Here is a 26,435-nt window from a genome sequence, read left to right as displayed (position 1 = left end):
GCCGGACGGACAGCGATCACAAAAGCTCACCCTGTCACTTTGTGACAGGTGAGCTAAAAATTAAGTATATAACCTTATAATCTCTAGTTAGAAATGTACAAAGTGCAAGTCCATTTACTTGACATCTTAACTGTTATCTATATGTTATGACTATTGATATGGTATGATTTTAACAAGAGCACCTCATGCAGTGTCAACCCTCAACTGTCAGGGGTAATAACTATCAATACAGTGTTTTTTTTTCACTTTTGGGGGAAGGGGGTCGTGCCCTTTGGAGGGGGAAAAATTCAATAGGAGGGGGAATTTTATTTGTTTACTTATTTTATATTGTTTTCTTTGTGGTGGAAAAGGGGAGCAACTCTTGCAACACAAGTTTAAAATACCTCTCTTTTTCTTAATATACGGATCTAAAATATTGATGCATTGCATGTTAAAAAGTTGGGACGCCGGGAGAAGCTCCCCTTACCTACCAGAGAACGATTTGTAAACAACCTTGCTTAACAGTAACTCTAACAGGCATAAAATTAAACATTTTTGCGGCAGTTAGTTGCAAAAAAAAAAATGATATTCATTGCAGGCAAATTCGGGCTGCCATATAGGGGGAAATTTAGGCTTTGAGGGGGGAAAAACACATACTATTTTGAGGGGGGAATGGGGCCGAATTTCGCCAATATTTTGGTGAAAAAAAACACACTGCAATAACAAATTTTTACAAACATTCTAAGTTAAAACGGGCATGCTCATTTGTAAAGGGAAACAACTACTGATAACCATTTTTTACAAATATTTAAATGGGACATAACTCATAAAAATATTACTTTTAGAATAATGCGTCTTACAGTTGTGTATTGTCATGATAAATCAAATATTCAAAGTTTCAATTTGATGTCTTCCAAAGGTTCTTGATTTGACAAAATTCAAAGTTAAAAAGGGGCATAACTCCTAAATATATTAATCTCAAGGACAATGCATTCAGTTTTAAGTGATAACTTTTTGTACTTTTTTTAAGCTCATGCAGTCAAACTCCATGTCAGACTTAAGACCTTGTATAGTTATCCGCAATACATTTTAAGATTCAAGTAAATACTATCAGGAACTTTGTTGTTGCATGCAAGAATTCAAAACTTTTAACTTCTGTCTTTCCTAAAAGGAATATCAATGCTTTAATTTTCAAAGCGAATTTCTCGTCAATGTATAGAAACAATACCTAATGCATTTTGAAAGAAATTAAATACTATAATTAAAGTTTATCTACCAATGTAAAGAGGCACTTCTTTCAGACAGACAATAAGAGCAAAAGAACAAGCGAATATAGAATGCACTCCTCAAAATTTATGGCCCTCCTTAAAAGGTTTTAATTGTAGCGTCTTCATTTCGAATCACAAAATGGTGCTTAAAATGTTACGCAGAAATCCCAAGTGAAATAAACGTGATCAAGTGACCAATTAAAACATACATGGTATCAGAAACATCTCATTTGTTTTGAAGAAGATGAACTTTAATGTTTTCACCCTCTGACACTGTGTTTCTTCCGAAATACTTTTAAATTATTTATTGATGGAATTCTTTTTTTATAAAGGGTTGAACAGAACTTAAGTTAGCGCTAAAATTGGTTAAACTCTTCTTTTTTTTTTAAATTGTGATTTAAGTATTTCTTTCAATAACATTAGCTTGATTGACAGTGAAAGATTCTACCCATGGAACCGGTGCACCCATGCAACCAGTGCAGACCAATCAGCCAGCTTATCTGTGTTTTCTGATCATGGTCTGCACTGTTTCATATTCAGTCAGTACATATTTTGATATTTTCCCTAAAAATGATGAATGGTTAAGTCCATATGGAAAGATGGACAAGCCCATTAAAGATAATTCATGTGGTAAGGAATACAGTAAGATAAATTGGACATACTGTACCTGAGAGACGGAATAAACTATGATATACATAATAATTTAAAATAATGCCTCAAAATTTTAAGTATTTTACTAGGATTCTCTTCAAGATTGCTTCTGTTCAAAATAAATAAAGGTCCTGAACTTGTTTGCTAATAATGCTGTTTAAAGAGACATCAGAATCCTTGAGGATCATGTTTGTGTCACACAGACGCATGAAATTTGCACCACTGAAAACGCTCAGATTTATATTGTATTTGGAACTCGGAGCCAATCGTTAATTTAAGGGCTACCAAAGTAAAGATACTGAAAATTTAGCAGTCAACACAATAATTTTTTTTACTACATGTATTTACGAAATTGGTTACAGTACAAAGTCAAAACAAAACAAATGGCAGCTTTTCATAATCTTGGGGAAAACGTCAAGAATAACCTAATGATAGGCTATGATGATTGAGAAAAATAAGTTGAAAAATAAAAGAGAAATGGCCTTCCAAAAATTGTCGTCAATTTTAATAACTGATGTATCCATTGCTGTCGGGACATAAAAACAGATGTTAGTGTTTTTCTAGTTTGGTAGGTACCAACACCATTCACAGAATGAGAAATAAATTTCTGGCTTCATATTTAATGGCTTCCCGGCAACCACCTTCCACTTTCTGCCGCAATCACTTTTTGAGAATAAACCATCTTTTTCCGCAGTATAATTGTATTAAGAAGTGCGTAACAATACATATCAAACTTCAAAGGAACTTGACAAACATCCCTTATTTGGTAATACAACCATTTAAAGCATTATGCTACATAAAACCAGATCCGGTAAAAAACTGACAAAACCTCAAAACAAAGCCATCTATTGCGTAATTCTTAATCAAGTTTACTTGGGAGATTTTCTTGTCATTTCACATGAGGAAAGGAATCTACTATACGGCATACTGACAAATGAAATTAACAGTAGGGCATCAAGACTCGGAACTTAATTGATGATATGCTTTTATGGTGATTTCTTAATGGAATTCATAGAGACCAGTTTCGATGTCTTAATTGTGTTGCATGACAGGCAAGGGAGAGTTTTCCCGGAAAACAGAGAAAAATGCACTTAGTTTTATGACATTCATTTTAAAGAGCATGTGATCTAATATAGGAAATTTATAATTTCTCATCAAGACTGTTTTTTTTAATGCTCTTTTTTCTTTTTTGGCTGCTTATCTAATGGAATGTCATGCTATTTTTTATATCATTTCACAGTATTTCTTACAAATAAATGCCACTCGGAAGTCATCTGACGGCAATGGGCATGGAAATGTAATAAAACAAGGTGTAAAAGCAATAAAGGATAAAGACACACACATTAATGCAAAGAAAGACAAAATGTTTGGGTACTTTACCAAATTGAAAAGATTGTTCCAACTAAGAAATGTCACATAAGAAATTAATAAATATTCTATGAGACTAAAACTTGATTTAATGTCAGTGATTTTTTGTCTTTTTGTGTGATATACACCTTTCTCCAATTGACAGAAATGCTGAAAATTCTCAATTCCCATAAATGTAAAGCTATCCGGGTTTTTAACTCAATAGGGAGAGCGTCAGAAAAGTAATTAAGGGGTCGCTGGTTTGATGGGCTACATTAAAGTTTTTGCAAGTCTAATCGACAGACAACAATGACACTTCTGCCACAGCGATCATAATAGCTGACTTTTTCTTCGAAACAGACCAACTCAAAAACAAACAGCAAGCTAATCTAGCTTGTTAACCAGTACATGTACATGGAACTAAAACTTTTCTGCATAAAAACAGAGGATTACTTAGTAACGCAAATATGGGTCTTTGTAAGTTACCTACATGTACAAACCCTGCACAACCACCCTTTGTAACTAGTCTTGACCAATGCTGATTGCAAAGATGAGCCAAATTGAATATTGTTCTTAGTATACAGTATTCATAACATGACGTTTGTTTGTTTGGTTTTACAGCACAACGACACTGTTTCCATCATATGGCGACCGAACAGGAAAGATCATTTCTGCTAACCTTATGTGCTACAAATGTCAAAGCAAAACCACTCATCTGCTGGAGCTAAGAGATGCATAGACTCAAGTTATTTTAACCTATTTAGTACCCTTTTGCAGTCAGGCAAACACTCTAAGGAAACCCCTTAGCCACAAAGGGCTTCAAAAGGTGAGCATACTTATTCTAAATGCTTGGATGACACTTTAAACTATCTTTGTAACCTCCGTTTTTTTTACACAATTTTCAAAATATCCATGGTTTCATGACATTAAAAGTACAAAAGTTAACTTTACTGCACCAAATGGTATTATAATGTTATAAAATATGTAAAAACAAATTGTCAAACAACAACGTTTTTTTTGTCGGTTAAAAACTAAAAACTACAAACTAAAACATACTCTAAATGACTTTAACACACACTCTCTTTCCTGGCAAATGGAGGCTAAAAATGACACCATCATAGGGTAGATATATTGATACGAATATTTTTCTTCATATAAATATATATATAATTTCTTCATCAGTCATAATTCGTTGAGAACAAAAGCACAAAACGAATTAGCAAAGATTATTCACAGACCCGGTATTTGTTTCTGCCGACTTATATCACGTCAATTAGTCTGCTTTCGAGTTTTCTCCTCCGTTAAAGTTCCCTAATGACTTGAAAGAAATTAGATTTTGATATAGTTTTCATCAAAAATGCATATTATGTATTCTGATAATGGAACGTCCCTAGAAATTGCCCGTAGTTATTCTGCCATTGATCATGGTAATTGTTTTTGAGGTCCACTTGCATAAATGATTATATTACAGAAGAGCCTACCATTAATGACTGGTGACATTACGAAGAAAATCTATAACTATGGCAACATGTTATGTGTTAATTTCATAATGGGCTTTCTGATAGGGGGAAAGTTATGGGAATTAAGAAAAAAAATCATCGCTGGAAAAAAACAACACCATTCCTCGTTTGAATGGTTTATTACAAAAGGGGTCTGTAAACTAAGGTTATTGAAGCTATATTTTATCCTGATTTAAGATGCCACCTAAACAAGTTAAACAAAATTTGACAAGCAGTGTAGCTTTTGTTTTATTTTGATCACAAAAATGTTCCAGAAATTGCTGGTACAAATACCAGTAGCTTCTTCCTTTGGTAATTAGTACAATGTTAGTACATTGCATAATATGACTCAGTTGATGGGGTATAAGATTTTTAGGCTGAATGTTACTTTACAAAGGTTGACTGCAAAACTGCAGTAACTGATATACAATAATGAAGAACTTAACAACAGTTTTGTGATCAACCCTCGTATAAATATTATCAAGTGTTGATAGGATATTATGATGCGAGATAGCTCTAAAAGTGAAAAGTTGTTTAATTTCTTGGGCTTAAAGTCAAGCTTAAAGTGGTGGCCTTACGTGCATTATTTCAGGCACTAGCAGGAATTTAAGAAGAACCACAAACGTTCAGCATACTGTAAATCACTTTATATTCGCGTGATCTTTATTTCGCGAAAAAACCCTCCCTGAATTATTTCGCGTATTCATGAATTCGCGACGGCAGGGACAGCAATTTAAATTCGCGTTTTCATCTTAAAGTCGCGATGCAAAAAGAGAAGTCTTAATTACGCTTATTTTCGTACCCAACTTATTTACGGTAAATGTAACTGATGACCCGTAGCGGTTATGACCGTCATAATGACAGTTATCGATTTCACATACCAAAATAATTGATTTATTTTCAAACGAAGAATAAGCGTTTCTTTTTAATATTTTTTAATCCACTGTAATATTGACGTAAAAATAAATATGATATGTGTTCACGAAAATTGCATTACAAAATAGCTACATGTATCACGAATCAGTACTGTATGCATTATTCAAGTTTATAGTTGAATTGAGCAAACATGACTACGAGAAGAATTGATTCATTTTTTAAGACTGTTGGTTTGGTAAAATTACCGATTCCGTCAAGTCCGGTAGAAATTTCTGCAAACAAAGCACTGTGACATATATTTATCTGTAAAGTGGCCCCTTTTTGTAAGATATTGTCGGAATTGAATTGGATATGTATTTATTGTATAAATTGAATAAATAGTAAGTAAACGTTTAAACCATTTTTATTATATATATTATTCTATGACAGATTGATTATGTTGGAACCGTAACAAAACTTGATCAAAATTCAGACGCATATTTTTCGGATATGAATTTGTATAATGTATGTTATGATATGAAATTTACGCGGAATTATGAATTCGCGACAGAACCGACTCGCGAATAATAGCGAAAATTAAAACATCGCAAATAATACCGGATGTACAGTACTACCTGGATAACTTCCTATGTTCAATGTCCTTGATCGGATTGGAACCCACATCAGTATGGGGTGAATAATAGAATCATTTAAACACTTAGACTGAAGAGTTAATATAAAGGGACTAGGTGGGTTAGGTATCCTGCCAATAAGTCAACAATGTTATACTGGTCTTTAGTGAAGCAGTAGTGTGTCAGGTGTTGGACATAGCGTACAATGCTTCAAGTCGATAGTGACTGAGAGAGGTATACTGACAAAATAATACTTAGCACCAAACAAACAGAAAACTCAGTGAAATGATAATTTCTTACTTAATTGTTGCTTATTGATAAGTGTTAGTGTTAGTAAAAAGTGTTAGTGAGGTGACACAGTCAATTGTATACACAAAATAAGACAATGTAAAAACATGAACAAGCATGAATTTCATGACCTATTAGGCAGAACTTGGAATCATAATCTATTAATCAATTACACTTGACTTTTTTTATACAGATAGTTTTTTCATTAATCCTTGTAAAAAATTATCCTTAGATAATTCACTGAAAAAACAATATCTTAATTAATTCAACATAAAAAGTTGCATTTTGTTATCACTGCTGGGTGCAGAAAATTATCTCATAAGAATATCTTGTATATGAGCCGCGTCACAACAAAACCAACATAATGGGTTTGCGACCAGCATGGATCCAGACCAGCCTGTGCATCCACGCAGTCTGATCAGGATCCATGCTGTTCACTTACTTACCCTATTACAAGTAGAGAAACTGATAGCAAACAGCATGGATCCTGATCAGACTGCGCGGATGCGCAGGCTGGTCTGGATCCATGCTGGTCGCAATCGCACTATGTTGGTTTTGTCGTGACACGGCTCATAATTTTATGTCTTCAAAATGGTTCCTATTTTTCCATACTGGTTCCTGTTTCTCAACCAATTTCAGCACTAGTACCTAAACTGTTTTAACAATACTTAAGTAGTGAGTACCAGTAATTAACCAAACACTCAGACATTGTCACAAAATGTTCATGGTGACTGGTTTAACTCCTACCAGACAATGTGATTCCAGTCAATTTGCCAAATTCAATGACCATTACTGCTAGTGTCTTCTATGATTTGACCAAATACCATGTTTCAATTAGTCTTTACCATGCTATATTTAGGCAATGGACAATGTGCTACATTTAGACAGATGGACAATGTCCAGCATAGAATTCAAAACTTTTCTCTGTTCTTTTGAGGGATTCCAATATCCATATAACAACACCTACACTCCACTTTTCAATGAAATTCATTTTAATTTTCCAAGTACGAAAGTGGGGATAACTCACAAATGATATTTGAGGTACCTGCCCTTGGTTAAAGAGTTTGGAATATCAAAATATATAAGCATTTCAAGTTAGATGTTTAAAATTCAAAGCAGAGCAAAAATATATACTGAAGTTATTGACAAACAAAAACCTCACCTATTGGCCAAAGTGAAAAAAAGAGCAAATCAATCTTTTAAGTTGTAAAAGGGGCATAATTTTGCAATCAAATTATGCATGTTCTAATTCTAAGACATGGAAATCTGAGCAGTTGTTAGTATAAAGTTATAGACATGTATACTATCTGTAAAATAGTAGGAATAATTTGTCCTTGAAACCACAACAATATTACATAAGAATATTTTATTAATGATAAAATTTACAATGTACATGTATGTTTAACTACTGGATACCCTTCTTCAGTTTACATGTGTATAATTTCAGAATTTACTTTTTAAGGTACATGTAAGTCTATTTCAAAGAAATTTCTAATTAAATATTTATTAAAGCCAGCGTACTTTTCCATGAATTCTGTCTTAGATTCCTTAATGTTTCTTTCCACCATATACACAAACATGTACTAACTTATTGCAATGAGAATCTCTTTTTACATATTCTTTTATATATTATTAACTAAAGAATTACAAATATATATATTCAATGTACTTACAGTATCAATTATGCTCCTTAGAAACTCATGTAAATTCTATATAAATACAATAACAACAACAAAAACAAAACCCCACAATTTTTAACTTTTCATACAACACGATAGGTCAGGTACAAAATTTCTTGTCCATTCAAATCAAGTATTGTATTTCAGAATTATAAACTACAAATATTAGGTACTTTTCTATTGAAATTATTTTAATAAATATTGATATAAGACAACAAAAGTATCATATTAAAAAGATTATCCCTTTAATGTTTGAATGTAAACACAGGCCCCTATGTAATCTTAATCTTAGATTTGTATTTGTTAAAAAATGGCACTAAACCTAGTTAAAATCTAATTAAGGCCTAACGTTTAAGCCACTTTATACACATCATTCACTTAAAATCATGTCAGTTTGATTAAAACTTTTTTCCCACCCTAACTGGGCATCAATTTCTTTAATTCAGTATATATTGCTGAGAAGCCCTTAAACCTTATAAAACAAGCAATTATCATAGTATTGCAAGCAATCCATAAGTCCCCTACCGGTAAGAGCCCAAGCAACATTCTGAAGGGCCATTGGCCATTCACTTATGTTTCTATTTTAAGTAAATTTGTTGAAAAAGTTCTTTAAAAGTGATCACAGTGAACAGACAGACAGACGGACTGAAGGACAGTCTAAAGTTATTTTTTAAACATCCCTGTTATCAAAATATAACATTTTAAAAGCAAAATTTAAAAAAAAAGGAGATAACGATGTCATTCATGATGTGAGTGTAACAAAGAACAATTAGTAATGAAGGTATGAATATTGAATATTTATTTTGAAATTGAAGTAAATGAAAGTTAAAAGAACAAATAGGAAAAATTAAAGATAATTCTGGAAATATGGATGCTAGATTTATAAACCTTGTCATATTATAATGATGTGGGAGTTTGAAGAAAATTCTATCATGATTGAAGAAGTTGGAGTAAAAATTACCGATTTCTCAAAAACTAGAAATGTGTCCATAGGACACGGATGCCCCCACACTCCACTGTTCTGTCAATCTAATGACTCTAGGTCAAATATTTTTTGGACTACATGTGCCACAAGTTGAAAACTAAAAATCAACAAAGGGCCATAATTCTGTAAAATTTGGTCGCAGCAAAAATTCCTACCAATACTACCATCTACACATTAAGGTTGTTAATCCCTGGAAGTTTAAGCAAAATCTGCCATCTGGTTTAAGAGGAGTTGCGTTCACAAAATTTCTACATAGTATATAATGAAAAAATCAACAAAGGGCCATAATTCTGTTAAATTTGGTTGCAGCGAAAATTCCTTTCTTTACTACCATCTACACATAAAGGTTGTTCATCCTTGGAAGTTTAAGCAAAATCTGCCATCCGGTTTAAGAGGAGTTGCATTCACAAAATTTCTATATAGTATATAGTGAAAAAATCAACAAAGGGCCATAATTCTGTAAAATTTGGTCGCAGCAAAAATTCCTTCCTTTACTTCCATCTTCACCTTAAGGTTGTTCATCCCCGTAAGTTTAAGCAAAATCTGCCATGCGGTTTAAGAGGAGTTGCGTTCACAAAATTTCTACATAGCATATAGTGAAAAAATCAACAAAGGGCCATAATTCTGTTAAATTTGGTCGCAGCAAAAATTCCTTCCTTTACTACCATCTACACATTAAGGTTGTTCATCCCTGTAAGTATAAGCAAAATCTGCCATCCGGTTTAAGAGGAGTTGCGTTCACAAAATTTCTACATAGTATCTAGTGAAAAAATCAACAAAGGGCCATAATTCTGTTAAATTTGGTCGCAGCAAAAATTCCTTCCTTTACTGCCATCTACACATTAAGGTTGTTCATCCCTGTAAGTTTAAGCAAAATCTGCCATGCAGTTTAAGAGGAGTTGCGTTCACAAAATTTCTACATAGTATCTAGTGAAAAAATCAACAAAGGGCCATAATTCTGTTAAATTTGGTCGCAGCGAAAATTCCTTCCTTTACTACCATCTTCACATTAAGGTTGTTCATCCCTGTAAGTTTAAGCAAAATCTGCCATCCGGTTTAAGAGGAGTTGCGTTCACAAGATTTCGGGACGTACGGACGGACTGACGGACGGACGGACGGACAAGTGCAACGCTATATGCTCCCACATTGTGGGGGCATAAAAAGTCTAAGTTCAAAAGGGGCATAATTCTGGAAATAGTCTTGCTAGAGTATTGAACACTCACAAATGTTGATAATGTGATAATAAGAAACATTTATATGAAATTGAAGTAGATACGTTCAGAAAAAAAGAAGTTATTAAAAAAACAATGTTTTTTTTCATGAAAATTTTAAGTTCAAGGGAGGTAATTCTGATAAATTTTGTGCTAGAGTTTGTTAAACTTTGTCACATATTGATGTGGTTGATGACTAGCAACTTATTTTTAAAGTTTGAAGAAAAATACCTTAAGAAATAAAGAACTTATAGTGAAAAAACTTAAAAAACTAGAAATCAGAAATCTTGAAAATTCAGTCTATTTGTTGCCATAAGCAACCAGAATTTTCAACACAGGAAGATAAGAAAAGGATGTGCATAATTTCCATACTGCCATCTACCCATATGTCAAGTTTCAATAAAAATATTTTCAATACTTTTTGCGTTATCACTGGATCCAGGTTATGTGTAAAATCTGCCATATTTTCAGTCTATTTGTTGCCATATAGCAACCAGAATTTTCAGCATAGGAAAAAAAGAAAAAAGACGTGCATAATCTCCATACTGCCATCTATCCATATATCAAGTTTCATAAAAAAAATTTCAGTACTTTTTGCGTTATCGCGGGGGATCCAGGTTATGTGTAAAATTTGCCATATTTTCAGTCTATTTGTTGCCATAGCAACCAGAATTTTCAACATAGGAAGAAAAGAAAAAGACCTGCATAATCTCCATACTGCCATCTATCCTTATACCAAGTTTCATTAAAATATTTTCACTACTTTTTGTGTTATCGCGGGATCCAGTTTTGTGGACGGACGGACTGACGGACGGACAGACGGACGGACGGACAGGCGGACGGAGGGTAAACCTAAAGTCCCCTCCAGTAGACCGGTAGGGGACTAATAAATCACTTTACTCATGTACAAAGGTAACACTTAATGAATCCGGAAATTTATATGCTGTATTGAAATACATATTTTTAGGTATTTTATCATTTTTAAATATGTTGTCAAGAATTTTGCATCCCTATTCACCCAACACAATAAATGATATTGGTCTGAAATGACAGTTAAACTTTTTTGCAAGGGTGCAGTTACCTCTACAGTACTATTACCATGAACAAGCACAATCAAACTGAGCCTGCAAAATTTTCAATTTATACCATTTTGGGCATTAATTAGGGACTCTTTTTTTTATATTCTCTCCAATACTATAATTAACAAGCAATTATCATAGTATTGCAAGCAATCCATAAGTCCCCTACCGGCGTAAGAGCCCAAGCAACATTCTGAAGGGCCATGGCCATTCACTTAGCGTTCCTATTTTAAAGTAAATTTGTTGAAAAGTTCTTTAAAAGTGATCACAGGGAAACAGTTTTTTATGTACAAGACAGACGTTACTGAAGGACACTCTAAAGTTATTTTTTTAACATCCCTGTTATCAAAATATAACATTTTTAAAATCCTATCATGATTGAAGAAGTTGGAGTAAAAGGGGCATAATTCTGGAAATAGTCTTGCTAGAGTATTGAACACTCACAAATGTTGAGTGACACTAACAAACATTTATATGAAGTTTGAAGTAGATACATTCAGAAAAAGAAGTTATTAAAAGAAACAATGTTTTTTCATGAAAATTTTAAGTTCAAGGGAGGTAATTCTGATAAATTTTGTGCTAAGTTGTGAACCTTGTCACATATGATGTGGTTGATTTTGACAAGCAACTTATATTTAAAGTTTGAAGAAAATACCTTAAGAAATAAAGAACTTCTAGTGAAAAAACTTAAAAACTAGAATCAGAAATCTTGAAATTCAGTCTATTTGTTGCCATAGCAACCAGAATTTTCAACATAGGAAGATAATAAAGGATGTTGCATAATTTCCATACTGCCATCTACCCATATGTCAAGTTTCATAAACATATTTTCAGTACTTTTTGTGTTATCACTGGATCCAGGTTATGTGTAAAATTTGCCATATTTTCAGTCTATTTGTTGCCATAGCAACCAGAATTTTCAACATAGGAAGAGAAAGAAAAAGAAACGTGCATAATCTCCATACTGCCATCTATCCATATATCAAGTTTCATAAAAATATTTTCAATACTTTTTGCGGTTATCGCGGGATCCAGGTTATGTGTAAAATTTGCCATATTTTCAGTCTATTTGTTGCCATAGCAACCAGAATTTTCAACATAGGAAGAAAAGAAAAAGACGTGCATAATCTCCATACTGCCATCTATCCATATATCAAGTTTCATTAAAATATTTTCAGTACTTTTTGCGTTATCGCGGGATCCAGTTTTGTGGACGGACGGACTGACGGACGGACGGATGGACAGACGGACGGAGGGTAAACCTAAAGTCCCCTCCGGTAAACCGGTAGGGGTCTAATAACTTAGATAACAACTTTTTAACATACTGAATACACATTTACCGCAAAACCAAGGTGATTTAAGTGACCGTGAATTTTCAAAGTAAAATATGGGCTGGTCTGGACAGCAAGATTTGCCAGAAGCAGTGAACATTTGTGTCTGCTTTGGTCATATTCTATAATGCAAACTTTATAATACAAAATTTACAATAATTTGTGTATACACAGGAAATGAACAGATCTACAATCACCAAGTAGGTCAAACATTTCAAGGATGTGTGATACACAGTGTTTCACAATAATCCTAGTTAGCCTTTACTTATGCTTTACTTATGCCAATGTTGTAATGTCCATGAAGTATTACATTGATCAAGGCCATTACTGCACTATCCATAATATTAGCGCTATCCTTAATATTATCGCTTAAGCTACCAGAATCACTGATGAAACAGTTTGGTAGACATTGCGTGATAAACACAGTATGAATTACTAAGCAAGTGGTGATCCAATCTGATCCACAATTCCTACCTGACAATTCAATAATTTAACCACAAATAACAGACTTAACTAACAAATAACAAAATTTAATGTTATAATATTAAAAGAAATCACAATGTTCTTGAAAAAACAATTTATATGAAAAATAAAAATGATTACCAAGAATGATCATTACTTAGTTCTTTTAGAAATAGATTTAAAGTTTACCTTCTAACTTTCAGCTGAAACGGTTATTAAATGCCTGTTCTTTTAAATTTCACATATTATCATCTAGTGGCATTTTCATATTACCACTATTCTAACTTGATCTGTATTGTATAATACCAGACGATTAAGAAAAGGGTAAATGTATGTGAAATGTAATAACGCAAGTTGAACAGTAAAATAAATGTTTTTATTTTTTTCAAGTTACATAAAATGACTTGATATTGGGGTATTCTATAGAGTAAAACAAAATTTTTTCAAATACTTGTGACAAAAATTGAAACATTGATTCAATGAAACAAGCAACTAGTTAGTAATTAGCTCTGCTTTTGCCCAATTAGGCACACATGAACAATTAATCGCATTGATCATTGTGACAGGGTAGTATGCAGTGTTAACAAAAGAAAAATAAGCAAAGTCTTTAAAGTATCTAGATAAATTGTTATAACATGATTTTACGAAAATCTATCTATGCATATATGTAGAATAATGAACAAATATATTATTTACACACTATTTTATGTTTCACTAAAAATAATCAATTAGCCCATGTGACATTTGGACATTTCTGTAAATATCATAAGGAATGTATTGGAAATGTTCAATATGGTTAAAGAGTGAGGCAGTTGTTTTATATGGGAAGTCAAAGGCAAGCCAAGTCCCGGGACAGCTCTTGGCTTGCTGGCTCTAGACTACATGGCTTGTATATTTAAAAGGAAATCAAATAAAAAACATTTAAAAAGATATAGATTTCTATACCTATCAGAGAAATTTTCAGTGTCATTTCAAGTTGTGTGCTGCCATTTTCATTGTAACTCAATGATAATAGGCGGGGTATTCTGATAATTGAACAATGGCAACTTTTCAGCTTAATAATAATCGTTGAAGTGTTCCAAGTGAAAGCATGAAATACTGAATGACATCTTTAAAACAGAAAAATGATTGATTTTCATAACCGATTTCCCTGTTCATGGGCTATGCCTAATTTCATATTAATTTAGGTTATTTTTGTATTTTATCCTTAACTTTTTTCATGATCTATTATTGGTCAATCTCCAGTGTAAACTACAACTGTTGATCTCTTGAAATATATTACTTACACATCTCAACTTGACAGCCAAAAAAGAACATAATGTAACTTTTAGGTTTGATCTGCTATCAATCAGACATAAGACAGTTGCTACTGTCTCTAGTTGCTTGTCCAAGAATGAACGTTACAATACAAATAGTGATGACAGATCTAGCTGATAGTGATAATTAAGTTAACTCCATACGTTCTCAATACAGCAATAGCCTTCCAACATACTTAGAGTAACATAAATCAAACATTTTTATAACCAACCTGTTTGGGAATGCATAGAAGTTTTAGGATCAAATATTATCAAAATAAATTATTTCATGGAAAGTCATGCTTTCTTTCATCATTCAATTAATAATTCACTTCCGGTCTAAGTTTTTAGGATTTTTTTCAATCAAGAAGCTCTGCCATCATTCGTTATTGTTTTATATCAAACAATTTCAGTACAAAGACCAATACGATATTGATTTCTTTCAAAAAATTCAATTATTTAGGTGTAAAATCAACCAAAAGCTGTACCGGCTACCTGTTGCAGTTTCTCAGTCGGCCATTTGCAATTTCCCAGAATGCATTTACCCGCCATCTGTCAGACTCAGCGTCCGCAACAAACATACCATAGAATTTTGAGGAAATAAGCGTCAACGTAAACATGTCATTTGAAATGGTATATGAAGATCTTACTATATACTTAATATTGATACCCTTTCCTCAAATATCTGTACGAAAATCAATGATTATCTACGTTAGCCATCAAAAAATGATTCGTACCTAAAATTCTCGTACCAACAAAATGATGCATTGTCACAATTGTTATACCTGTATGGTGCATTATTAAGGTGTGGTCTTAAATAAATAGACAGTTCAGAGCTTATCTCCGTTTACAGCACATTGTTTAAACTCATTATTAAACAGTAGGGCCCCTGGTGATAGGGTGAAAATGCCCTGCAACCAAACTTATTTTCTAAGCATGTTTGGCTTGTGAGTCACTGGTAATACATTCTTTGACATGAGTAGGCATGAGTATTTGATATGGACTCAAGAGCATGCTCCTGACAATATTTCTTATTATTTAACTATAATGTCTGTAAAAATAAGTGACCATTTGCTAATTTTCACACAATTAACTTTCATACAACACATTACTTTTATAGTGTAAAAATATTCATTTTGTTAATTTTCATTCTTTCTATATTTGGCATTCATAGAAAGACCCAAAAAAGTACCTAAACTTCATATTGAGCCATTCAAAGAAATCTTTTTATACTTTTAGAGATAAGCCAGTTATTTGTTTTGGTTGGGTTTTACGTCACACCAACACAGTAGAGTTCATATGGTGACTTTCCAGCTTACTGGTGGAGGAAGGCCGCAGGTGACCCTCTATGCATTTTTTCAGGCTCGAACGAGTACCTGACTAGAACTTACAATGTTCTGTAAGCTAGCTGGATAGCTTTAGCTTCCTAACAGGAGTCCAAAGTTCCTGTCAGGATTCAAACCCAAAGCGGTGAAGAGCAAAAGCCATTTAATAAAGCATCAGAAGACAAGCAAAAAATGTATGTACATTTGGCTCAATTAACCTTTAAACTGTGATATGGCAGTTAAATAAATAAACAAACAGGTGGGAAGATCAAATTTCCACCAAACATTAGAAAAAGTATTTTAAGCTGTGATACTGAGGTCCTTAGGCCTTAAAGATAAAAACTTAAAATCTTACATTGTAGATCAACTGGAAAAGTGTAAAAAAAATAATGAAATATACATGTACTCTGAATTGAATTAAAAAGCAATTGTTTATCCCTATTTGAGTTAAAAATTCACTTTTTATATGCCCGAAAGGGCATATTATGTTATACCCCCTGGCGTCTGTCCGTCCGTCCGTCCGTTAGCAATTTGGTTTCCGGAGCATAACTTAAGTTCCATTTGGCCCACAATGTTCAAACTTCATAGGATGATTGTCCATATTAGGTAGAAGACCCCTATTGATTTTGGGGTCAAAGGTCAAGGTCACTATTACCTTAAAATTGAAAACAGTTCCGTCCGTTAGCAATTTGGTTTCCGGAGCATAACTTAAGTTCCATTTAGCCCACAATGTTCAAACTTCATAGGATGATTGTCCATATTGGGTAGAAGACCCCTATTGATTTTGGGGTCACAAGGTCAAAGGTCAAGGTCACTATTACCTTGATAATGAAAACAGTTCCGGAGCATAACTTAAGTTCCATTTGGCCCACAATATTGAAACTTCATAGGATGATTGTCCATATTGGGTAGAAGATCCCTTTTGATTTTGGGGTCGAAAGGTCAAAGGTCAAGGTCGCTATTACCTTAAAATTGAAAACAGTTTCTGGAGCATAACTTAAGTTCCATTTGACCCACAATATTCAAACTTCATAGAATGATTGTCCATATATGGTAGGAGACCCCTATGATTTTGGGGTCACAAGGTCAAAGGTCAAGGTCACTATTACCTTAATACTGAAAACAGCTTCCGAAGCATAACTTAAGTTCCATTTGGCCCACAATATTCAAACTTCATAGGATGATTGTCCATATTGGGCTAAAGACCCCTATTGATTTTGGGGTAACTAGGTCAAAGGTCAAGGACACAATTACCTTAAAACCAAAAACAGTTTCCGGAGCATAACTTAAGTTCCATTTTGCCCCACTATATTCAAACTTCATAGGTAGATTGTCCATATTGGGTAGAAGACCCCTATTGATTTGGGGTCACAAGGTAAAAGTCACTTTTACCTTGATACAGAAAATAGTTTCTAGAGCATAACTTAAGTTCCATTTGGCCCACAATATTCAAACTTCATAGTATGATTGTCCATATTGGAGAGAAGACCCCTATCAATTTTGGGTCACAAGGTCAAAGGTTAAGGTCATTTATAACTTAAGTATTACTCAACCTACAGCTGTAAAATTTTATAGGATGAACAACTAATTCTCATGTCTTACAAATGCTTCATCCTTACTAAAAAAAAAACACTTTCGGGCATATAATGCTCCGCCTAGCGGTGCTCTTGTTGGTAAATGATAGAAATGGAAAATTTGAGTGAGTGAATGATCGTAATTTTGCACAAGTTATTGATAAAGACCTACATAAATGGTGTGAAAATTTGTCTGAAAAATAAAAATTCCACTCCTTTCATGTAAAAAATAAATAAATGTCAAGTTCCTTTAACTTTTGCAGAAAAAAATCATGAAAAGCAATACGACAAGGGTGTTTCTTTTTAACAACATGCCATAAAGAAACAAGAAAAGAATTCTGCATCAAAAAGGACCAAACTCGCTCAAAATTTCAAGTAATATATGTTCTTTTGTTTAAAGCAAATGCAAAATATAAAATGGGGCCAATATAAAGTCCCATTCCCAATTTAAAATAACCTCTTTTTTTCCAGTATCAAAACCAACTGCTGATAAATAAATCAATTTTTTGAACTTTTGAGGAAGACTGAACTGTTAAGATATTTTTCTGCAAAGTTGTGACAGATTATATGATCATATCATATATATATAAATATATATATATGAATGAACTTGAAATCCATGCATAAGGTTTTAAATTTAACCTTTTTAAATTTTTCATAATTTTTCCTTTTAAGCCAAAGGCCTTTTTCCAACGTACCTGAATAAGGCCCAGGGTTGGCAATATCTGCTAGCCCTACTTGATATTTACAAGCCAAATGGTAAACTTTGAAAGTGGAATGTTAAATTTAAAATAAAGACTTAAACAGTTATTCCTTATTAGGGGATGTTTTTGGAGGATAAATAAGTTGTTCCTTTTGAAATTCCATCATTTAATTTTCAGACCCTAAGGTGATTGACTTCTAATTTTTCACAGACCAGACAGGCTTGTTACTTTAAAAGAAATACAGGCTGAAGCATATTAGTATCATTGATTAAGTGAATTACTGAATTTAAAATTTATAGGTCACCTTTTGTACGGACATAAATGGTGACATGTCCGGTGTCCATACTCTAAGTGCCTGAAAGGCTGATGGACTCATTAAAAAACAAGAATAAAGATCAACAAGACAACGTTCACAGGACACAGCCCCCCCCCCCCCCCCCCCCCAACGACACACCCAAGTAGGGCACCCAGATGCACCAAACCAAAACCGGGAGTGGACACAATGGGGGGAAAAACCTAGAATACATACATATGGGTTCTGTACAATTGCACTGCAAAGCAAATTGGAGTTTAAGTAAACATTTATTGTTTGTTTTATTGAAGGTTAACATATATAAATAGGTCATTCTTTTTTTTTTGTGAAATTTGGAATATATTTTCACTAAAACATGAGTAAATTCAATATATTTCACTCACTGTTCTGGCTTGTAAAATATATGGAACTTTCTCGTGTTTTGTTAAAATTTATTCCATACATATGTATTTTACTTGAACAAAACAAATCCTCTTAATATACATTTAAGATATTTAAAGTATGATTTAATTCTATAAATATTCATAGTGTTTGGATTTTAAGACAGCTTTTATTTGCTTTATTATTTTTTTGTTTTTTGGTGATTTTCATTTGCTGGTCCCCAATTAATGAAATGATGTAATGAATTCAGAATTGGAATATTGTTTTGAAAAAGATAATGATCAATTAGAAAAATATATTCTATGGATGATGGATGTGAGAATAAATACAATTATATTTGCAAACAAATCCCATATATATATTAGGATATATCTTGGGCAAAAGGGCACTTCTATAATTGCCTTAATGGGCAAAGATTTTAATGTGGTTTGTTAAATGAGACAGCACTAATCAAATAACCTGTTTAGTCTAGGCATTAATGAAATTGTAGAAATTACTCCCTCTTGAAAAGCGCCCTCTTTGAAAGAAACATATCTTTCTGATCTCTTTAAAAAAAAACAGAGATGGAAATAAAATCTATCTCAATTTTGTCTTACTATTTAGATCGTCTTGTTGAATAATTTTCGAAGTACATACTGGTAATTTACATATTGGATACTAAAAAAAACCCAGAAATTTGAAAAATTTTAAAGGAAAAAAAAAAGAATTGAAAAATTGCAGACTGTGAGTTTGATGTCACATTTCAAGGCTTGGCAATTGATAGTAATTAATTGCAGTGTAAAACATACCTTGTTAACAATTGTATTGTGCAAAAACTGCCGACAATGAGAAATTCGAAATTGGTACAATTGTGTCATTAACAGATTTTAAGGTAGGGTGAAAATGAAGAAAAAAAAGTTCCTAAGCTTTTCTATTTTTCACAGGGCAACAAGTGGCTAAGATGTAACTTTCTCACGCATTTTATTAGGAGTCCGTTCTTGGTATTTCTATTTTGTTCATGTCACTTGCTAATCATATGCAAATTATGGACATCTCAGAGGCCGGATGAACAATATCGTCGCTCCAGTAAATACTTGCATGCCTCGAGATTTAATTAGTACGCACATAATTGCTATGTGTCAGCGGCTTTTCATTAATCCTCTTGGGCAATTCGTTCTTAGAATCTGAAGAATAACAAGACTGAATTATATTTTAGGGACAAGAGCAGTATTGTAATGATTCTAATTGGGCTGAGATTTCCCTCAATCCCCCACATTTTCCATGCATCGCATATGATTTTCAAGAAACAACATTTAAAAAATATACAGAGTTTTCATCAAATTGATGTGTTATTTTACAAAACATTTTAAGCTATTTATTGAAAGTATGTATAGAGGGGGGACTTGAACCTGGAACCATTGAGTACCGTTGGCTCCCCCAACTGAGCTATCCCGCCACTTACAGATCTTCTCCCCCCTAATTAGTGAGCAGTTCTGAATTGACGCACTCCCCCACTTTACTTAATTTTGTCCTCAAATCCTTTGTAAAATCTTGTAGACCACACTGTTACATTCCCTCGTAACTTATTTTACTTACCTCCTGGCTGGAACTTGTATGCCTCTGTCCCCTCCTTTTCCTCCACCCCCTTCCCCCCCCCCCATTTATCCTGTAACTTTTTGTATACAATCTTTAACAGTCATATTTTTTGGCAAATATGTTTGATATTAAAATGAATTTTTAACTATTACAAAATCTGTATAGCACAACAAAGACCAAAAAGGTTTGCTCTCTTTCAAAGGTCAAATTTTTCTACACTGCGTCTAAATTAGGCTTGTCAAATATGTCTGCAAGAACCAAAGTGCCAAGCTGTAGTTATAAATTAAAGAAAGTTTCTGAAATCCATGTAAGTGAATTTGTAATCGGAGGAAAAGTGGCTTGTGTGAAAAAAGACTTGGAACAGATCCATTTAAAGACAAAATATCAGTTGCAATTAGAAATTTCAGACTAAGGTAAGGGGTATTAGCAAGAGAGTCGAGGTGTTTTTCTTTTTTCAAGGTGCCAACTGTTTAATTTGTCTTGCCTAATTCTGGCTAAAGGTCACATTATCCTACCAAAAGAGTTGGTTTATTAAGATCTCTGTGTAAACAGTTTGTTTTGCAGTTGTTTTATTTTCCTCTTTGTCTTTGTACTTTCTGATTACTTATGTTATCACCATGTAAAATTGAATATAAAGTTAATTAAAATGTCTAAAAAAGTACAATGTAATATGATTGTAAATAAAGTTAGGCTTTTTTAAATACCTCAGTTTGATTAAATGATTGCAGAATGGAATTAACTCAGCACAATCCAATGTCTCCTTAGAAATATATGTGTAGGATTTCACATAAGTGGCATTATATCAAAACAAAAATAATATTCTTTTTATCATATAACATACATGTAATTGCATTGAAATTAATGAAAACAAATTTGTTTTGATGTTTTGTTTGTCACTTTTTCGTATGAAATCTATAGATAAAAATGATGTCACAATGATGTTATAAGATCTTTTAAATATGTAATGGTTATATTACATTGTACATGTAAAGAAGTGATATCAGTATAATAAATTTTACAGGAAATATGTAATGTAAAAAATAGTAATGAACATTGTTCCCCTCAAGTCCAAAATATTTATACAATTTTTGAAAAAAGTGTTTGGAATCAAGTTCTTAGATTTTTCTTTATCTGTCTTTCTCATCCCCAGTGTTCTTTGAAATGGTTTGAAATTATCAACAACCCTATGTACCATTGACTGGTATACAGAAATATTCTCGACAACCGACAAGTTATTCACAGCTTCCTTTCATGTTAAAGGGTGAGACTGACATTTTTTAAATCCAGTATTTACCTTTTCATTAAACAAGTGATGAATCAAGTCAAAAAAGGAATTAAGAAGTTGTTTATTTTAGATAAGTTAAGAAATAAAAAGTTATGTAAAGATATATCTTATGATATGCAGGAAAAGATAACATTTAAAACTTGTTATATTTTTCAGAGATGTTGTTATCACGGGAAAATGAAGAAAGGTCAACTAGTGCAGACATCAAACAAGCATAGTCCAGTAACAGTAATGAAATTGATTGTGAGAATGAAGAAGATAGCCATATTTGGACCAAAGCAAAGGATGAATCACAACTGGATGATAGTTGTGCATGTATTAGTGAACCGGTACTTGAATTTCACATTTCCATTACAGTTGTTGTTTTTTATGCCCACAGGCATATATTAATTGAACCGTCTGTCTGTCTGACCATCTGTCTGACCAAGGTTAACCTAAAACGGCAAGTTGGATTTTTACTTAAGTTCTACCTGTACAAATGGCTTTATAATTTATACACTTACTAATAAACACAAAATACATGATTTCGGCAAGTTACATAACTATGGCATCCATTTGTTCCAAATTATTCTTCAGTGCTTTTTTTTTTCATTTTACGCTCAAACCAGTCCTGCTGAATTGTTTAAATTGATTTGTCCAGATTCCAGGTTTGGAGCATACCTTTTTTTATCCGTTTATAAAAGTACCTTATCTACATTTACAGAATAATAAAAAAAATTACCCTCTTTTTTTATTTTTCATTGTTTTACATCAGATGTAGGTGATTGTTAGTTAGTGAATTGAAAAATGTCTGTTTAATCAAAGTTATATGTTTCATGAGACTTTAACTTTTAACATTGGTGCTGTTAACTGATTAAGGTCATATTGCAACATTACAGGTTCAAGTGGTGAAGAAAAGCTCTGGGCTCTGTCTAAACAGGTTTAAGTGATTAAGTATATCTCAGGAAACTCTCAAGAGCAAGTTAAAGTGTGTAGGAATGCTCAAATAGTCCTAATAGACAATGCAGGTTTAAGTGATGAAAAAAGCTGTGGGCCCATCAAAGCAGGTGTAAAATTGATAAAAGCCCCTCCAAGCAAGTTTTTGTGCTGTAGGAAAACTCAGAGGCTCTAAAAGCAGGTTCAAGTAGTAAAGAAGACTATTATGGGCCTCTCAAAGTTTTTGTCAAGTGGTGTTGTAAAGCTCAGGGTTTCTCAAAGCAGGTTTGAGTGGTGTAGAAGGTCAGGGAGGCTCTCAAAGCAGGTTCAGGTGGTATAGTAAGGTTCTGGGGCTCTCAAAGAAGGTTCAATGGTGTAATAAAGTTTAGGGGCTCTCGATACAAGTCAGAGAGCTATGATAAGGTTTAAGGAGCTCTCAAAGCAGGTTAAAGTGTTGTACAAAAGTACAAGGGCCTCTTAAATTGGTTTTAAGTTGTGTATTAATGTTCAGAGGGCTCTCAAAGCAGGTCCAAGGGGCATAGAACCGTTAAGGGGCTTTCAATGCAGGTTCAAGTGGTGTAATAAGGTTCAGGGGCTCTCAAAGCAGGTTCATGTAGTGTTGAAGACTATTGTGGACCTCTCTAAACATGTTAAAGTGGTGTAGGAAAGCCCAGGGTCTCTCAAAGCAGTTTCAAGTGGGGTAGGAGCGTTCAGGGGGTCTCAAAACATGTCAAGAATGGTAGTGTTAAGTTCAAGGAGCTCTCAAAGCAGATTCCAGCGGTTTAGGAAAGTTCAAGGGACTCTCTCTCAAAAGAGGTTCAACTAGTATTGGAAGGTTCAGGGAACTCTCAAGCAGGGGGCTTAAAAAGCAGGTTCAATTGGAGTTGTAAGGTCAGGGAACTTTTAAGACAGGTTCAAGTGGTGAAGGAAGGCTTGGGGTCCTTAGAGCAGGTATAAATAGTATTAAATTCTTAGGTGTAGGAAGATGCTGGAAGGTTTTGAAGTAGTTTCAAGTGTTAAAGGTGCTCACCTGAGTAAAAGCTATACATAGCTTAGTTGGATTGTATGAAGACACCAATAACAAACTGGCTGTATCTATGCAGAATTGTCAAAAATTTTGTAAGTGAAAACATGTGTTACTTATAAACTTTTATTAATTTAGTTAAAATTGCTTGTTATTTACATTTTAGAATTTTATTTAATGTTTTACCCCTGCAGTGTTGTTTTTTTCTTACAATATTGCTTAGAATAATAAGAAATACTAAAGATAATAGATAGGCTGCTTTTGATGGGTTATTTGGAACTTAAAAAGAATAGATAATGATGTTCTTTATTAAAAGCCTTTGAATGAGAATACATATAAGAAACGTTTACAACAAATGCTTGTCTTGTAACAAGAAAATGCCATTCATTTAATCTTAAATCCTTAACTATTAATCATTACATTTTGACAGAGAAATGGTTCACCCAGTTCCCCCAAAGTTTATTTTATCAGTTCCTCCCAGAGAAACATGTCAAGATTAAAATTGAGATAACCAAAAAATTAATTGGAGTTGGCAAATTCATGCCAAAAATATTTAGCTTTTAACTTGAAATCTAGTAGTATCAATATCTTAAAGGGAGATAATTAGAGTTCTTGTTAATATAACCGGTTGGTAACACTACCTGATAAGCCAATCAAATTGCTGCCTTGAAGTCATCATAAAATTGTAATTGAAAATTAAATGGAAGACATCTGGTTGGAGAAGTGCTAAATAAATTTAGGTGGAATAGAGCTCATTAAAAGAATGGCCTGGTTTGTTCCACATATTAAATGATGTATTTTCATACCTCTTTTATCAATATCTATCTTTTGTTATCTTTTAAAGTATTTAAAACTAGCACCTAAGGGAATGGAAGGCAAAGCTGTCTTTAAAATAGGATAACAAATAAGAAATTCAACAATGCCACAACTATTGTTATAGAATATGTCAAAAAAACAACAAACAAAAAAATCCTTTTGAAAAAATGAAAGTCACTCTAAAGACAAGTGGTCTAAATAAAGAGGTCTGTAAATCAACATTTCTAAATTCAAATTGGATATGAAATATAGTCGCTTAATGCAGTTGAATTGTATTCTCTGAGAGCAATAGAAACTTTAACATTATCAACTCATATGAAGTGTGACATGATAATATCATGTTTTTAACTGTGACATGATTAAATTGTATTGTGGCCTGTGGAGAATGATGGACGTAAGTGTGACATGATGATATGATTTTAAGTGTGACCTTAATTAGTTGGTTTTAACTGTGACATGATTACATGGTAGTATGTGTGACACAATCATATGACTCTTGAGTGTGTCAGGTTCATTTGAGTAATGTGTGACATAGTCTTTTTGTTAGTGTGGTTTAGTAATTTGTTCTAAATGTGACATTTTCTTTAGATTATTAGTGTGACAGAGCCAGTGAAAAAAATTTAGCAGTGTATGTTGAGTGTAAAAATATTAACTAAATTTGTAAAGTTGGAGACTTTGTTTCCATTTTCAGCTCAACTATTATATTTATAGGAGAGCAATTCTACTCACCCATGTGTAATTGTCCTTGTCTAACTTTTGGTTAAGTTTTTTGTACCACTCAAGTTACTTCCTATACCCATTGAGGTATTGCTTTGAAACTTTTTATAATTGTTAGTGACCATCATCCCCATTTCCAGACAAGAGGACATTACTCTTTCATAGATTTTGCCAAAATTATGCCCCTTTTTTTACTTGGAATTTTGATACCACCCAACTTATTTCCTCTACCCTTTTGGTATTGCTTTGAAACTTTAAATACATGCACTTGTGAGTGACTATCATCCCCACTTCCTGGCAAGAGGACATAACTCTTTCAGAGATTTTGCCAAAATTATGCTCCTTTTTCACCTTAGAATTTTGGTTAAATTTTTCATACCACCAAGTTTATTTCCTTTACCCTTCAAGGGATTGCTTTGAAACTTTAAATAATTGTTAGTGACCATCATTCCTACTTCCAGGCAAGAACTTACCACAGTTGAGCATGCTGTCTTATGGACAGCCGTTGTTAATATGACATGCTTGACCCTAAAAATATACCAAAATATAGCACTTGAGAAATGTGAGATGAAAAAAAAATGAGATATGGAGTTTTGTAATGTGACATGAACATCCATGCAAAATTACTTAAGTAATGTTACATTAGCATTAAGACTATGTCTGAAACTGAGGAAAAACAACCATAGCTTTACTTAATTTTAATTACAGTCCCTAGATACAAGTCAAGTTTTGTCTGGCAATTTCAGCTGGGAATCGAATGCCCTTTCCAGCTTTCATTTAAAATAAATTTTGATAAATTTGTTTAATTTTGTAAAAAAAACCTGGCAAGTTCTTTCTTATGTCTACTATATTTCTACAGTTTTACCTACTGCTATGAAGTAATGGTTTTGTCTACAGCTTGATATGTTGTTACTATATTTGGAATACTCTCTAAATTGCATTATTTGTTGAAATGCTGTTAGATTGACCTTTTATTGTCATTATTCCATTCATTTTTAGGAAGAGCGTTCACTTTAATGTTGTTTTTTGAAGAGGATTGGACTCTTTATGCCAATTGGTACGAAAATCCAGATTGAATGTATAAAGATTACGTATTAACATGGTATCCGCTGTTCGAGTGGTTAAGGTCGTTGACTTTAAAACCACTAGCCCTTCACTGCTGTGGGTTTTAAATCCCGACAGGGACTTGGATTCTTTCATGTGAGGAAGCTATCCAGCTAGCTTACAGAACATCGGTGGTTCTAC

The 26,435-nt window shown here is 33.2% G+C and overlaps 1 protein-coding gene and 1 long non-coding RNA gene across 4 annotated transcripts in view; one reads left to right on the top strand and one right to left on the bottom strand.

The window, feature by feature from the left end:
- LOC132742814 (uncharacterized) overlaps positions 1-15,115 on the bottom strand; it is a 51,675-nt gene extending 36,560 nt beyond the window's left edge. Inside the window, exon 1 of one of the 2 annotated variants that reach the window (XM_060731303.1) lies at positions 15,050-15,115. The gene's annotated coding sequence lies outside the window, so the exon portion shown is untranslated. The remainder of the gene's footprint in view (positions 1-15,049) is intronic. The other variant, XM_060731304.1, reaches the window with a different exon arrangement.
- Positions 15,101-26,435, top strand: part of LOC132742815 (uncharacterized) — a 32,677-nt gene continuing 21,342 nt past the window's right edge. The window contains exons 1-2 of one of the 2 annotated variants that reach the window (XR_009627484.1): positions 15,101-15,194; positions 21,875-22,047. This is a non-coding gene — a long non-coding RNA (uncharacterized LOC132742815). Of the gene's footprint in view, positions 15,195-21,565; positions 21,695-21,874; positions 22,048-26,435 lie in introns of those variants that run through there. The other variant, XR_009627485.1, reaches the window with a different exon arrangement.

The sequence above is a fragment of the Ruditapes philippinarum genome, unplaced genomic scaffold (assembly GCF_026571515.1).
Source record: "Ruditapes philippinarum isolate M1 unplaced genomic scaffold, ASM2657151v2 ctg57_1_1_1_1, whole genome shotgun sequence".
NCBI classification, from domain to species: domain Eukaryota; kingdom Metazoa; phylum Mollusca; class Bivalvia; order Venerida; family Veneridae; genus Ruditapes; species Ruditapes philippinarum.
The sequence above is the reverse complement of the archived record's forward strand: the minus strand, read 5'-3'. Positions and strand labels throughout refer to the sequence as shown.